Source organism: Gossypium hirsutum, chromosome A11 (genome assembly GCF_007990345.1).
Source record: "Gossypium hirsutum isolate 1008001.06 chromosome A11, Gossypium_hirsutum_v2.1, whole genome shotgun sequence".
Classification (NCBI taxonomy): domain Eukaryota; kingdom Viridiplantae; phylum Streptophyta; class Magnoliopsida; order Malvales; family Malvaceae; genus Gossypium; species Gossypium hirsutum.
Genome location: NC_053434.1, coordinates 104,275,287 through 104,289,807, shown reverse-complemented (window position 1 = coordinate 104,289,807; position 14,521 = coordinate 104,275,287). Strand labels below are relative to the sequence as shown.

Sequence of the window (14,521 nt, the reverse complement as noted above, 5' to 3'; positions counted from 1 at the left end):
GCCGATTTCAACACTTAATACATTCTACAAGTATGGTCACTTGTATTGACTAAACACCCTTTTGTTTCAAGTTCAAAACTTGGCTAATACACACATATACACACTAGTAAAGCATCCTCTCCCTTTCCATCAATTTAACACATGCATTGCTCATTAACATGCAAAAGTTATATTCGGCCTTAGCACACAACTTGCTAGCCGATTCTTCTCCATTTAGCAACCAATGCACATATGTGCTCACTCAAAAATGCTAAAAAGGAGGTTCAAGAATCATCAAGCCACCATCACATGCATCATTAACAAGCTTCATATTTAGCATGCAATGGCATTAACACAAACTCCACCTAGGCCGAATCTTAACTCATCCTCATGCCTCATCACCACAACATCAAACATCAACCAAGAATGATGCATCCATGGCCGAGTGTCATTTCCATCACATAGCAAGATTTAGACCATGGGCTAGGTAGAACTCAAGCTAACAACTAAAACATGCATGCATCTCATGGAACATCATCAAACATACCTTAGCCTAGCTACATGCATGGCCGAACCTCTTCAACCTTTCTTCTTCCTTCCTCCTTAAAATTTTTGGCCAAGGATGAACCAAAGGATGAGCATTTTTTTTTCTTTGTTTTTTTCTTTCTAGTTTCGGCTAAATGAAGATGAGAAAGGATGAACAAAAATTTTCTCCTTTCTTTTCTTTAGCTCACGGCAATGGGGGGGGAAACAACTACACACATTTTTTTTTTGTATTCATCATACTCCTTTTCATTATTTTATGCCCATGCCCCTTATTTTATTTTTTCCTACATACCTCACTAGGCCAACATGTTCCCAACATGTTTCCACCCATAGCATGGCCAACCACTAGCTCAAATTTTGGGTAATTTGACATGCAAACCCATCATTTTCACAACATGCATTAATAGACCATTTTAAATTAGCCTATCATATTTTCACCATGTCTCATATCAATCCCTATTTAATAATTTCTCATGCAATTGGCAAAATTGGAGAATGAAACTTCCACATACTCATGTACACACATAATAAGCATAGAATATGGAAATCAATTATTTTTATGACTCGGTTTTGTGGTCCCGAAACCACTTCCCGACTAGGGTCAATTTTGGGCTGTCACAGTGAATCTAAACTAAAAACATACGAATCTGAGTAGCCAAAATAATAGGAAAAAGAAATAGAAACCAAAATAACAAAACAACCCAAGGCACCTAATAAGCAAATAAAGAAAAAGCCAACCGACTCCCTAAAACTACCTGAAGACATTATAATCAGTAATAGAGAGCACAAATAACTAGAAGCACCATGGAAAAATGACTATTGAAGCAAAATTCAATAATGGTCCTAGTAAAGGTAAAATAATAGTGAAGACAAGAAACAGAAAAGTAAAAATGAACTATAATAATGTGATCCAAAACAATTGAGAAATAAGCAACAGAGGCATTGCAAGAATACAAGAAAAAATAAAACCAAATATAAGAGAATAAAAGAAAGTAAAGAAAATAGGGTAAACCAAATATCGTCAATCGGTCACTAGAAGTAAGAAGGATGGTGGTCGGATGGATGGTCCATTAAGGGGAAGGTGAAAGGAATTTGAGGTGGGGGAGGGTTGAGTCATGGCTAGTGTGGGTTTGGAGGCGACTGCGTTTGTGGTTGGGGGTTGTGGAGGCATGGTGGTTTGGGAAAGGAGAGAGTGGAGGGTGGTTTGTGCAGCGAGAGGGATGGGCTGCTGGTGTGGGTGGTAGTTAAAGGTGGCCGGAGTGATGGGGTTTTAGGGTTGCAGTAGTTAGGGAAGAAGAGATGAGAAAAAGACAAAATAGGGAAAAGATGAAAAAGGGGATTAGGGTTAAATGGTGGCACGGTCGTGTGAGGCCCGTGTTGGGCTACATGGCTGTGTCACCCGCCCGTGTGGATCATGGTTAGCCCGTGTTTGTTGCGAAAATTTTATGGCCATTAGTCACAAGGCCACAGACATGCCCGTGTGTCTAGGCCTTATAGTACACACGGCCATATTGCACGGCCGTGAGCTACGTTGTTTTCTTCCCCACGCCCGTGTAGAAACCCATACGCCCGTGTGTCCAAAGACACGGCCGTAAGCCTTGCCCGTGGAGCTCTCTAACTTATTTAAATCTTGAAAATTTAGCTTTAGTTTTCACACAGTCTAGGACACGCCTGTGTGTCGAGGACGTATGGTCCATACGGCCATGTCGCCTAGCCATATAGATTTATTGGAGGTCGTGTGCATGTCAATTTTTGGGAAATTTCAACCCTATTTCCACACAGACAAGGACACTCCCGTGTGTCTAGGCTGTTTGGGTCAATATACCTGCATAAAAAACATGAAAAATAGACAAAATAAACAGGTTAGCGATGTTAGTGCTCGGGTTGCCTCCCGAGAAGCACTTATTTAAAGTCTAAGCTCGACTCACATCATAATTGCACGGTCATGGTGGTTCGAGGAGTTGAAGCTCCTCATTTCTGCTATCAATCGTATCAAAATAAGGTTTAAGACGAGTACTATTTACCTTAAAAGTGTCAAATTTAGAATGAGTTACCTCGATTGTACCGTATGGTAAAACTTTAATACCATAAAAGGAATTGCTCCATTAGGTTCAAAAGTGGCAACACAAGGGTCTGCTTCATCTAGCAGTACTTTGTCTCCGACCTTCAGTTGATTCGAGTCACCTTTAAGTTTATCATGACACTGCTTTGGTTCATCATGTTTTCTTGGTTTTTCCTTAACTTTTGTTCGCCATTCATCGAGTTCCTCGATTTGTAATATTTGTTCCTCAAGAGTTGTTCGTGGCTCCATCACTTTATCCCTAGAGGTTTTTTGCACAGAAGTTTGACCCAAGATGTTATTCTCATGGAAAGAATTCGTAATATCATTGATAGCATGATTTCGTGATAGGTTTTAAATATTTATAATGACTCGTTCTTGAACTAACTATTATCGCGATGTAGGCAAGTGTACCTATCGAACAGTAGTATAGTTTTAGCAAGACCGGATTGTTGAACCCAAAGGAACTAAAAGTACTAGTAATGGCTGTCTTTTTATTATCTAGCCTAAGAATAAAGAGGTTTTTGTTTTAATTAACTAATTATTTATACTAAGAACTCACAAAGAAAAGAATTGGGGAACTGCTTTTGGGAAAAATCGATTGACTTAAGACAATACCTAGGGAAAAATCCACCTAGACTTTACTTGTTATTCTGGCTCCGAATCGGATGATTTATTCATTCAACTTGATCCGTAGAGATCCCTAAGTTATGTTATTATCCCTGTTCAAGATTAACAACGTCTAATCCCTAGATTGAATAATTGAGACTTTTCTCTAATTAACACCCTAGGGCTACATTAACTCGATCTATGGATCCCCTTATTAGGTTTCACCCTAATCCGACAAAATCTTGTCACCGTATGTCTAGGCGCGCAATCAACTCCACTTAATTATGACAAATGTACTCTTAGACAGGGTCTATTCCTCCTCTGAATAAGAGCTTATCTTGAATTAGTATCCTGGGATATCAAAACAAGAACTAAGAACACATAAATAAGAACAAGTTAAATATTTATCATACGATTCAGAAAATAATAACAAGATTCGTCTTAGGTTTCATTCCCCTTAGGTATTTAGGGGTTTTAGTTCATAACTAAATAAGAAAACATCTCAGAAGAATAAAGGATACAAAACATAAAGAAAACCCAAAACTCCTGAAGGGAAATTGAGTAGAGATCTTCAGTCTTGATGATGAATCCAGCTTCTGAGATGGATCAATCGGCTTCCTTGGAGTAATTTCTTACTCTCTATTCTCTGTGTGTTTTTCTTCCTCCTCTAGGGTGTATTTATATGCTTTGGAATGCGTAAAAGCCCTCAAAATTAGCCTTTTCCAAATTGGATTCAGCTTGGGCTCGGCAGGGACACACCCGTGGCACACACTCATGTTCAATTACTTCAGGCCGTGTTTGAGCTTGCCAAATTGACACAGCCGTGTGGTCTACCCGTGTGAGGAGGTTCAGGCTGTGTTGATTTCATACTTTGGCCTATTTTCTCTGTTTTTGGCCCGTTTCTCATTCCTTTCGCTCTCATATCCTCTCCTAAGTATAAAACATGAAATTAAAGCATTAGGAGCATCGAATTCACCTATTCTAATGGGAAATCATCCATAAAATGCATTAATCATGGGGTAAAAATATGTATAATTTACGATTTATCAAATACCCCCACACTTAAGCATTTGCTTATCCCCAAGCAAAATTCTCAACTCATAATCAAAATAGATTCTTCTCAACTTATAATTTCTATTGATAATATCTCAAATTAGTCCATAAGTAATCATACATTGAGAATTCAACTAGAAGAACATAAAAGTTCCAAACATTCCAAGTTGAGCATTTTATTCATGCAAACTTAGGTGTCTCCCCTTATCTAAGTAATTACCTTTGATTCAAAATATCACAGAGTTTTACATCCTCACTAAAGATTCACTTAAATCACTTAAGGTGTTTAAGGACAATAAATGAAGCCCTCAATAGTCAATAATGAAAAGTCATCACCATAGGCTTGCATGAAAATCAAATCTCCACCACTATAATTTAAGATGATACATTAATTAAAAGGTCTTTAGAGGGTTGTAATGAGGCTTGGTTAGGGGGTGTGGTCACAAGCTGAAAGAAAGGGTTAGAATATATATTGAATTGAAAAATTGCCTAACTAGAAAAAGAGTTAATCTTCACTTGCGTACAACAGAGCTTCTTCTCAGAATATGGAATTACTAATAAATATACATAGTTTTTTTTTTTAAGAACTAGTTAAATAACATAGACTAGCTATTAAGAACAAAACATAGCTAAGCAATCCATTCAACTCAAATCTCGACAAAAATAGGGATTAATTTAGGGGATTTCAACAATAATGGGTTAAGGGTTAATATTAAGGGTAATATAAAGAATGGTTTGTTAGGCTCAAGGGGTTTTACTAGGGGTTAATTGTGGAGGTAGGCTTTTCATGGCATGAGTGGGTTAATCCCAAGTGCCTTAATCATTTTGACATATCAAATCAAATGGTGTGATCTCGACATGCAAAATCAAACAAGTTCTAGAATAACAGTTCAATACTGACGCACTCAAAGCAATAATAAAAGTGAGCATGAAAGAATTAATAGATGATCAAAAGGCTCAAAAATCTCACAAAAACTATGGCTTTTTGCTGTTAAAAACTTGTGAATTCCCATTCAAAGTAATACCTAAACTTTGGGAAAACAGCCTAAGATTTCAAATTCTTAAAAATCAACTCATCATGCTTGATTCTCTAATGTCTTCAAGTTTAAACAATCAATGCATAATTGCCTATGTTTTAATTCAAGATATATCAATCAAAATCATAAATTAATTAAAATTTATCCTAAATATGATATGAAAACTTTTCAAGAGAACAAGGCAATCATTCAGGGATTTTTCTAATAGTGAAATAAATACCCCCCACACTTAAGATGTACATTGCCCTCAATGTACAAAGATAGATATTAAAGTATAAAAAGAATATAGGGGGAGAAGTGAAACTTCTTGTATTAGGAATGGATGATATTCTTGGATTGGTGAGACCGAGTATTGGAGATAACTCTGGATGGCAAGCTTGACTCTGAAGGTAAGCTGTTTTTAAAAGGAAAACAAATGAATCTTAAAAACTTAATAAATGAAAAATAAAATAAGATAATTATTCTAATTTTTCAAGTGGCACGATCGGTTCACACGCCCGTGTGGTTCGTGTCCCATCCGTGTTCGTCGCAAATTGCAATGTCATCATACGGCCTTCTCGCACGCCCGTGTGTATAGGCCGTGTGGCTACATGATCATGTCGCACGGTCGTGTCTGGCGTGGTTCGCTTCTCCCACAGTTGTGTAGGTTTTTGCTCGCCCCATGTCATTCTGACAGTGTGGTCCATGGGTGCTAGACACGGGCGTGTCTCACGCCCATGTTCGTTTGGCAGATTTGACCACGGCCAGGTCGCATGCCTGTGGCCACTTATCGTATCCAGTGTTGGGAAGGATAACTTTTACCCTATTTTCACACAGCCGTCTCGCACGGCCGTGTTTCCATCTGTGGTGGTCACACGACCATAAGCATAACCGTGTGGAGTTGGGAACCTATGCTTCAAATACTCTGTTTGTGATCTAAATGTGTAAAATTTGAATTTTAAATAATTTAAAATTGTTAGTACTCGGGTTGCCTCCCGAGAAGCGCTTGGTTATAGTCTAAGCTTGACTTGGTTTATTCAAGGCAGTTTGTGGAGTCGTAGGTCTTCTCCATCATTTTTAAAATTCTCGCAATTATAAAGTTTGAGATGATGTCCATTTACTTTGAAAGTACCGTATGACGGGTGACTCACCTCTATTGTGCCATATGGAAGAACAGATTGAATTACAAAAGGTCTTAATGATCGTGTTTGAGTTTCCTAGGAAACAATCTGAGTCTTGAGTTATATAGTAAGACAAGATCTCTGAGTTCAAATTGCTTTCGTTGCTTTAAGCGAGTGTCATGGCACCACTTTGTTGCTTCCTTGAATAGGCGTTAATTTTCATATGCATTGGCTCGCCACTAATCAAGCTCGTTCAGCTACATCAACCTAATTTTTCCTGCATGTTCAAGATCAAGGTTTAGAAATTTGATAGCCCAAAAAGCTTTATGCTCTAGTTCGAATGGTAGATGACAACTTTTTCCATAAACAAGTCTGTAAGGTGATGTCTCAATGGGGGTCTTAAAAGCAGTTCTGTAAGCCCATAAGGCATCACTACTTTCATTGCCCAATCTTTTCTGTTTGATTCTACTATTTTTCAAGGATCCGTTTGATTTCTCGGTTTGCTACTTCAACTTGTCCATTAGTTTGAGGATGGTATGGGGTGGCTGTTCTATGATGAACTCCGTATTTCCTAAGGGTTTTTTCAAATTGGGTACTACAAAAATGAGTGCCCTTGTCACTGATAATTGCTCTAGGTGTTTCGAATCTCGAGAAAAGTTTTTTAGAGAAACGTACTACCACTCTAGCATCATTAGTAGGTAGAGCTTGGGCTTCCACCTATGTGGACATGTAATCAACTGCTACTAAGATGTATTTATTCCCAAATGAACTAAGGAATGGGCCCATGAAATCGATACCCCAAATGTCAAATATTTCACATGAAAGCATATAGTTTTGAGGCATTTCATTACGTTTAAATATGTTACCTATCCATTTGCATTTGTCACATGAAGTAACGTACCTGTTAGCGTCTTTGAATAACGAAGGCCAATAAAAACTTGATTCAAGTATTTTGTGTGCAGTCTTAGTTCCACTATAGTGTCCTCCAGTTGGCCCTGAATGGTAATGTTCCAATATTTTTGATGTTTCTGATCCTGTAACGCATCTTCTAATGACTTGATCTACACATCTGCGAAACAGAAAAGGGTCATCCCAAAAGTAGTTTTTCACATTATTAAAGAATCGCTTCTTTTACTAGTGTGTTAACCCTTTTGGGATAATGTTAGCGGCTAAAAAATTTGCAATGTTTGCAAACCAAGGTACGTCGGAGTCAGATATAGCAAAAAATTATTCTTCAGGGAATGAATCATTTATTTCAACTTCATCTAGTTCTCTGGTATTGGAGTTCTCAAGCCTAGACAGATGATTAGCCGCGAGATTTTTAGCTCTTTTCTTATCCTTAATTTCCAAGTCGAATTCCTACAATAGGAGAATCCATCGAATTAGTAGAGGTTTTGCATCAGTTTTAGTTAAAAGGTAGCGAATGGTAGAATGGTCAGTGTACACAACAACTTTAGACAATATGAGATATGATCGAAATTTATCAAATGCAAAAACTACAGCTAGCAACTCTTTTTCTATAGTGGTATAATTCTCTTGTGCCACTGTCAAAGTTTTGCTAGCATAATAGATAGGTTGAAAATGCTTGTCTCTTCGCTGTCCCAGTACTGCACCTACTGCAAAGTCACTCGCATCACACATTAATTCAAATGGTAAATTCCAATCAAGTGCAATTATAATTGGAGCATTAATTAATTTATCCTTTAGAGTATTGAATGCTTCTAAGCACTCCTGATTGAAATTGAAAGGTATATCTTTTTCTAGCAATTTAGTCAAAGGCTTAGTTATTTTAAAAAAATCATTAATAAATCTTCTATAAAAACCAGCATGTCCTAAAAAGCTTCTAATAGCCTTAACCGAACTATGAGGCGGTAACTTTTTGATTGTTTCTATTTTAGATTTGTCCACCTCAATCCCTCTACTAGAAATTTTATGCCCTAATACAATACCTTGTTGAACCATGATGTGATATTTCTCCCAATTAAGCACAAGGTTCGTTTCCTCACATATTATTAAAACTCGTTTCAAATTTTTAAGCCAGAGATGGAAAGAGTTACTGAATACCTAGAAATCATCCATAAATACTTCCATGATATCTTCCACGAGTTCGTCAAAGATGGCCATCATACAGCGCTGAAAAGTGGTAGGAGCATTACATAATCCAAAAGGCATTCTACGATAAGCGAACGTACCATATGGGCATTTGAATGTCGTTCTTTCTTAATCTTCAAGAGCTATTGGGATTTGGAAGTAACCCGAGAGTCCATCTAGAAAGCAGTAGTACATGTGCCCGGATAATCTTTCCAACATTTGGTCAATGAATAGCAAGGGGAAGTGATCTTTTCTTGTGCCATCATTCAGTTTCCTGTAATTGATGTAAACCCTCCATCCTATGACTGTCCTTGTTGGTATTAATTCATTCTTCTCGTTGGTCACAACTGTCATGCCGCCTTTCTTAGGGACAACCTGCACTGGACTTGCCCAAGAATTGTCAAAAATAGGATAAATAATCCCAGCATCTAAAAGTTTAATTACCTCGGCTTTTATAACTTCCTTCAGGTTGGGGTTCAGTCGTCTTTTAGCTTGCACACACAGTTTGTATTCATCTTCTATCAAAATTTTGTGGGTGCAAAAAGAAGGGCTGATTCCTTTAATGTCAGAAATTTTCCAAGCTATGGCCTTTTTATGTTCTTTTAATACTTGGATTAATTCCTCTTTCTCCTTGGGTTGCAAGTTAGAAGCAATGATAACTGGTAATGTAGAGTTATTTCCAAGGAATGCGTACTCCAAGTGGTTTGGTAATTGTTTAAGTTCCAGTTTGGGAGGCTCTTCAATAGAGGGTTTTTGCTTAAGTTCATTGTTTAGCTTAATGCCCTCGTATTCTACTTGTATTGAAGAGTACTCATTACGTTCATCATCTGTCTCCTCTTCTTGAGCTAGATACAATTCCAATGTGTCCTCCTGTATAATTTCCTAAAAAGAGTCTTGAGTAGCATGATCAACGGAATCAATAAAATAACATGAATCATCCCGTTCCCTAGAAACCCTCATAGCATCATAAATTTTAAAGATAATCTCCTCGTCACCTACTCTAAGTGCCAATTTACCGTCACCCACATCGATTATAGCCCTAGGAGTGGCTAAATATGGGCGCCCTAAAATTAAGGGCACTTCCACATCTTCATCCATGTCAAGCACAACAAAGTCAACAGGAAGTATGAATTTATCTACTTTCACGAGTACGTAATGCCCCTAGGATATTTAACCGATCTATTGGCTAATTGAATATTCATCCTAGTAAGTTTAGATTCCCCAAGACCAAGTTGTTGGAACATTTTATATGGCATCAAATTAATGCTAACGACTAAATCAACTAGTGCTTTCTCAACATTCAGACTACCAATTAAGCAAGGGATAGTAAAACTCCCTAGATCTTTCAGTTTGGTTGGTAACTTGTTTTGGAGTATGGCTGAGCACTCCTCATTGAGTTCTACTGTAGAAAAGTCCTCGAATTTCCTTTTATTTGTTAGAAGCTCCTTCAAAAATTTTGCGTATGTAGGCATCTGCGAGATGGCTTTAACAAAAGGTAAGTTGATATGTAGTTGCTTAAAAAGTTCAAGAAACTTACCGAATTGCGCATCAATGCGATCTTTTTTCAATTTTGTTGGGTACAAAACTAGAGGTTTATATTCTTTCGGCACTCGTTTGTCACTATTTTCAGTTTTTCTTCCCTCTTTCGCTTATCACGACTTCTTGTGTTAGCTTCTTTTCAGTTTCCGCTAACACTTTCCCACTCCTTAGTGTAATTGCTTCCACATGCTCTTTTGATTGGGTGTTACTAGGTAAACTCCCTAGTGGTCTTTCTGAAATTAATTTGGATAGCTGGCTTATCTGAGTTTCGAGCCCTTGGATCGATGGTTGTTGGTTCTTAAGTGCTGTCTCGGTGTTCTGGAAATGAGTTTTTGACATTGATATAAATTTGAGAGCATCTCTTCAATGTTCGGTTTCTTTTCCTGTTGTAGGGTGGTTGTTGAAAACCCGGAGGATGTTGTGGTCTTTGATTTCCTTGGCCTCCCCACGAGAAATTGGGATGGTTCCTCCAACTTGCATTGTAAGTGTTACTAAATGGATTGTTTTGAGGTCGAGGATTATTACCCATGTAGTTTAGTTGCTCGTTATCCATGTTATGGCCATAAGGTTAGTATTCTGAATGGCTTGTTCCACCGCTACTTGCTTCGCACTGCATTACTGGGTGAACCTATGAAGAACTAAGAAAACCATCAATCTTTTATTCAAGAGTTCTACCTGATTTGACAGCATGGTGACCGAATCGACGTTATAAACACCAGTTTTTTTTGTTGGCTTTGTCCTCATGACTTGCCACTAATAGTTATTAAGTGACATCTCCTCAATAAACTTATAGGCATCTTCAAGTGTTTTATTATTGATGGTTCCGCCGACAGCTGTGTCAACCATTTGCCGAGTCTAAGGATTTATACCATTGTGTAATTTTTGAACTTGGAGCCAAAGCGGTAACCCATAGTGAGGGCACCTTCTTAGTAAGTCCTTGTATCTCTCCCATGCATCGTAGAGGGTTTCTAAATCCATCTGCACAAAAGAAGAGATATCATTACGTAATTTAGCCGTTTTAGCCAGTGAAAAATATTTTAGTAAAAATTTTTCAGTCATTTGTTTTCAAGTAGTAATTGACCCTCGTGGTAACGAGTTCAACCACTATTTGGCTTTGCTCCTCAATGAAAAGGGAAACAACAGAAGTCGTATGGCATCATCAGAAATGCCATTGATTTTAAAATGTATCGTAGAATTCTAGAAAGTTTACTAAGTGAGCATTAGGATCTTCATCCTGCAAACCATCAAACTGAACAAACTATTCTATCATTTGAATTGTGTTAGGTTTCAGTTCAAAAGTATTTGCAGCTATAGCAAGTCTAACTATGCTAGATTCAATTCTAGTTAAAGAAGGTTTAGCATAATCATACATAGTGCATGGAGTAGGATTTTGATTAGCAACAATTGCAGGAGGTAGCTGATTGTCTTGGTTGTTAGCCATCTCTTCGATTGGGGGTTGAGTATCGTCTTCTTGCTCGTTCTCTGTGTATCGTAAGCTTCACCTTATTTCTTTTTGATTTCTGCAAACTGTACGATCAATTTCTTTGTCAAAAAGTAATGGTCCTGACGGGTTTCTTCTAGTCATCAACTATAAAAACCTGCCAAGAGAAAGAGAAAGTAAGTTAATAAATAATAAAAATTAAATTAAATTAAATTACAGGAAAAAAATGGCTAAAGTAATAAAAACTGAGCGTTCCTAATATCTTAGCTCCCCAGCAACGGCGCCAAAAACTTGATCTCGTGATTTCGTGATAGGTTTTTAATATTTATAATTACTCGTTCTTGAACTAACTATTATCGCGATGTAGGCAAGTGTACCTATCGAACAGTAGTATAGTTTTTGCAAGACCGGATTGTCAAACCAAAATGAGCTAAAAGTACTAGTAATGACTGTCTTTTTATTATCTAGCCTAAGAATAAAGAGGTTTTTGTTTTAATTAACTAATTATCTAAACTAAGAACTCACAAAGAAAAGAATTGGGGAATTGCTTTTGGGGGAGATCGATTGACTTAAGACAATACCTAAGGAAAAATCGACCTAGACTTTACTTGTTATTCTGGCTCCGAACCGGATGATTTATTCATTCAACTTGTTCCGTAGAGATCCCTAAGTTATGTTATTATCCATGTTCAAGATTAACAATGTCTAACCCCTAGATTGAATAATTGAGACTTTTCTCTAATGAACACCCTAGGGTTGCACTAACTTGATCTATGGATCCCCTTATTAGGTTTCACCCTAATCCGGCAAAATCTTGTCACCGTATGTCTAGGCGCACAATCAACTCCGCTTAATTATGACGAATGTACTCTTACACAGGATCTATTCCTTCTCTGAATAAGAGCTTATCTTGAATTAGTATCCTGGGATATCAAAACAAGAACTAAGAACACATAATTAAGAAGAAGTTAAATATTTATCATACGATTCAAAAATTAATAACAAGATTCGTCTTAGGTTTCATTCCCCTTAGGTCATAACTAAATAAGAAAACATCTCAGTAGAATAAAGAATACAAAACATAAAGAAAACCCAAAACTCCTGAAGGGAAATTGAGGAGAGATCTTTAATCTTGACGATGAATCCGGCTTCTGAGATGGATCAGTCGGCTTCTTTAGAGTAATTCCTTACTTCCTATTCTCCGTGTGTTTTTCTTCCTCCTCTAGGGTGCATTTATTGGCTCGCCAGGGACACGCCCGTGGCACATGCCCGTGTTCGGTTACTTCAGGCTGTGTTCGAGCCTGCCAAATTGACACAACCGTGTGGTATGCCCGTGTGAGGAGGTCCAGGCTGTGTTAATTTCGTACTTTGGCCCATTTTCTCTGTTTTTGGCCAGTTTCTCATTCTTTTCGCTCTCCTATGCTCTCCTAAGTATAAAACATGAAATTAAAGCATTAGGAGCATCAAATTCACCAATTCTAATGGGAAATCATCCATAAAATGCATTAAACATGGGGTAAAAATATGTATAAATTACGATTTATCAATCATCTCGATCACTAGATAGTCTGACGGAATCACGAGGTTGAAGTTTAATCGTGTCATCGCTTACACGAAGCGTTAGTTCTCTTGTACCAACATCAATAATAGTTCTAGCAGTTGCTAAAAATAGTCTACCCAAAATTAAGGTTACGTCACTATCTCATCCATGTCTAAGACAACAAAATCGACTGGGAATATAAATTAGTCAATTTTAGCAAGCACATCTTCGACAATACCCCTAGGAAACCTAATAGTTTTATCTGCCAACTGTATACTCATCCTAGTTTGTTTGGGCTTCCCAAGACCTAGTTGCATAAACATTTTATAGGGCATGAAGTTAATACTCGCCCCTAAGCCGGCTAAAGCATTATTAACAGCTAAACTACCAATTAAATAAGGAATAGTAAAACTCCCTGGATCCTTCAATTTACTAGGTAGTTTATTCTGCAAAACGGCCAAGTAAACTGCATTCAACTCTACATGCGATGAATCATCTAACTTTCGTTTGTTTGCTAGAAGCTCCTTTAAAAATTTAACTGAGTTGGGCATCTACGAAAGAGCTTTAATAAATGGTAAGTTAATATTTAAAATTTTAAAATATTAAGAAATTTATCGAATTGTTCGCCTGTGCGGTCTTTTTTTATCGCTTTAGGGTAGGGCACGTGAGGTGTGTTTTCTCTGCTTACCGATTTTTGTTTGTTCTGGCTTTCATCCACCTGATTTTGGCTTACCATAGTTTCTTGCCTTGGTTCTAGTGTGGACTTAACTAACCCTTATTCATATTGGACAGTAATCGCATGAAGCTGCTCTCTTGGGTTAGCCTCGGTGTTGCTGGGCAAGCTACCTTGTGGTCTTCCTAAGATCAGCTTAGCAAGCTGACCTATTTGAGTCTTGAGACCTTGAATTGATGCTTGCTAATTTTTAAGCATTGTTTCAGTGTTTTGGAAACGTGTTTTCACTACTGAAATAAACTGTCATAATTTCTTCAAGGTTCGGCTTTTTCTCTTGCGGTAAGGTTGTTGTTGGAAGCTTAAAGGGGTGGTGGTCTCTGATTCCCTTGGCCTCCCCATGAAAAATTTGGGTGGTTCCTTCACCTGCATTGTAAGTGTTACTATAAGGATTATTTTGAGCTTGAGGATTATTACCCATATAATTCATTTGCTCGTTCTCCATGTTGGGGCCGTAGGGTGGGTGTTCTGAATTACTTATTCCACCTCCACTTGTATCACATTGTATTATTGGATGTACCTGCGTAGAACCAGATAAACCATCAATCTTTTTATTCAAGAGTTCTACCTGATTTGAAAGCATAGTAACCAAGTTGATGTTAAAAATGCCAATTGCTTTTCTCGGCTTTGTCCTCATGACTTGCCACTGATAATTGTTCAGTGACCTCTCTTATATGAACTCATAAGCCTCTTTAGGTGTCTTATTATTGATGGTTCCACCAGAAGCTGCATCGATCATTTGTCCAGTTGAAGGATTCAAACCGTTGTGGAAAGTTTGAACCTGTAGCCAAAGAGGT

At 37.7% G+C, this 14,521-nt stretch overlaps 1 non-coding gene across 1 annotated transcript; it reads left to right on the top strand.

The window, feature by feature from the left end:
* The first annotated feature begins 10,917 nt into the window (after positions 1-10,917).
* LOC121210430 (small nucleolar RNA R71) lies at positions 10,918-11,024 on the top strand. Its single transcript, XR_005905546.1, has one exon. It is a non-coding gene; the product is annotated as a small nucleolar RNA R71 (small nucleolar RNA).
* The last annotated feature ends 3,497 nt before the right edge of the window (positions 11,025-14,521 follow it).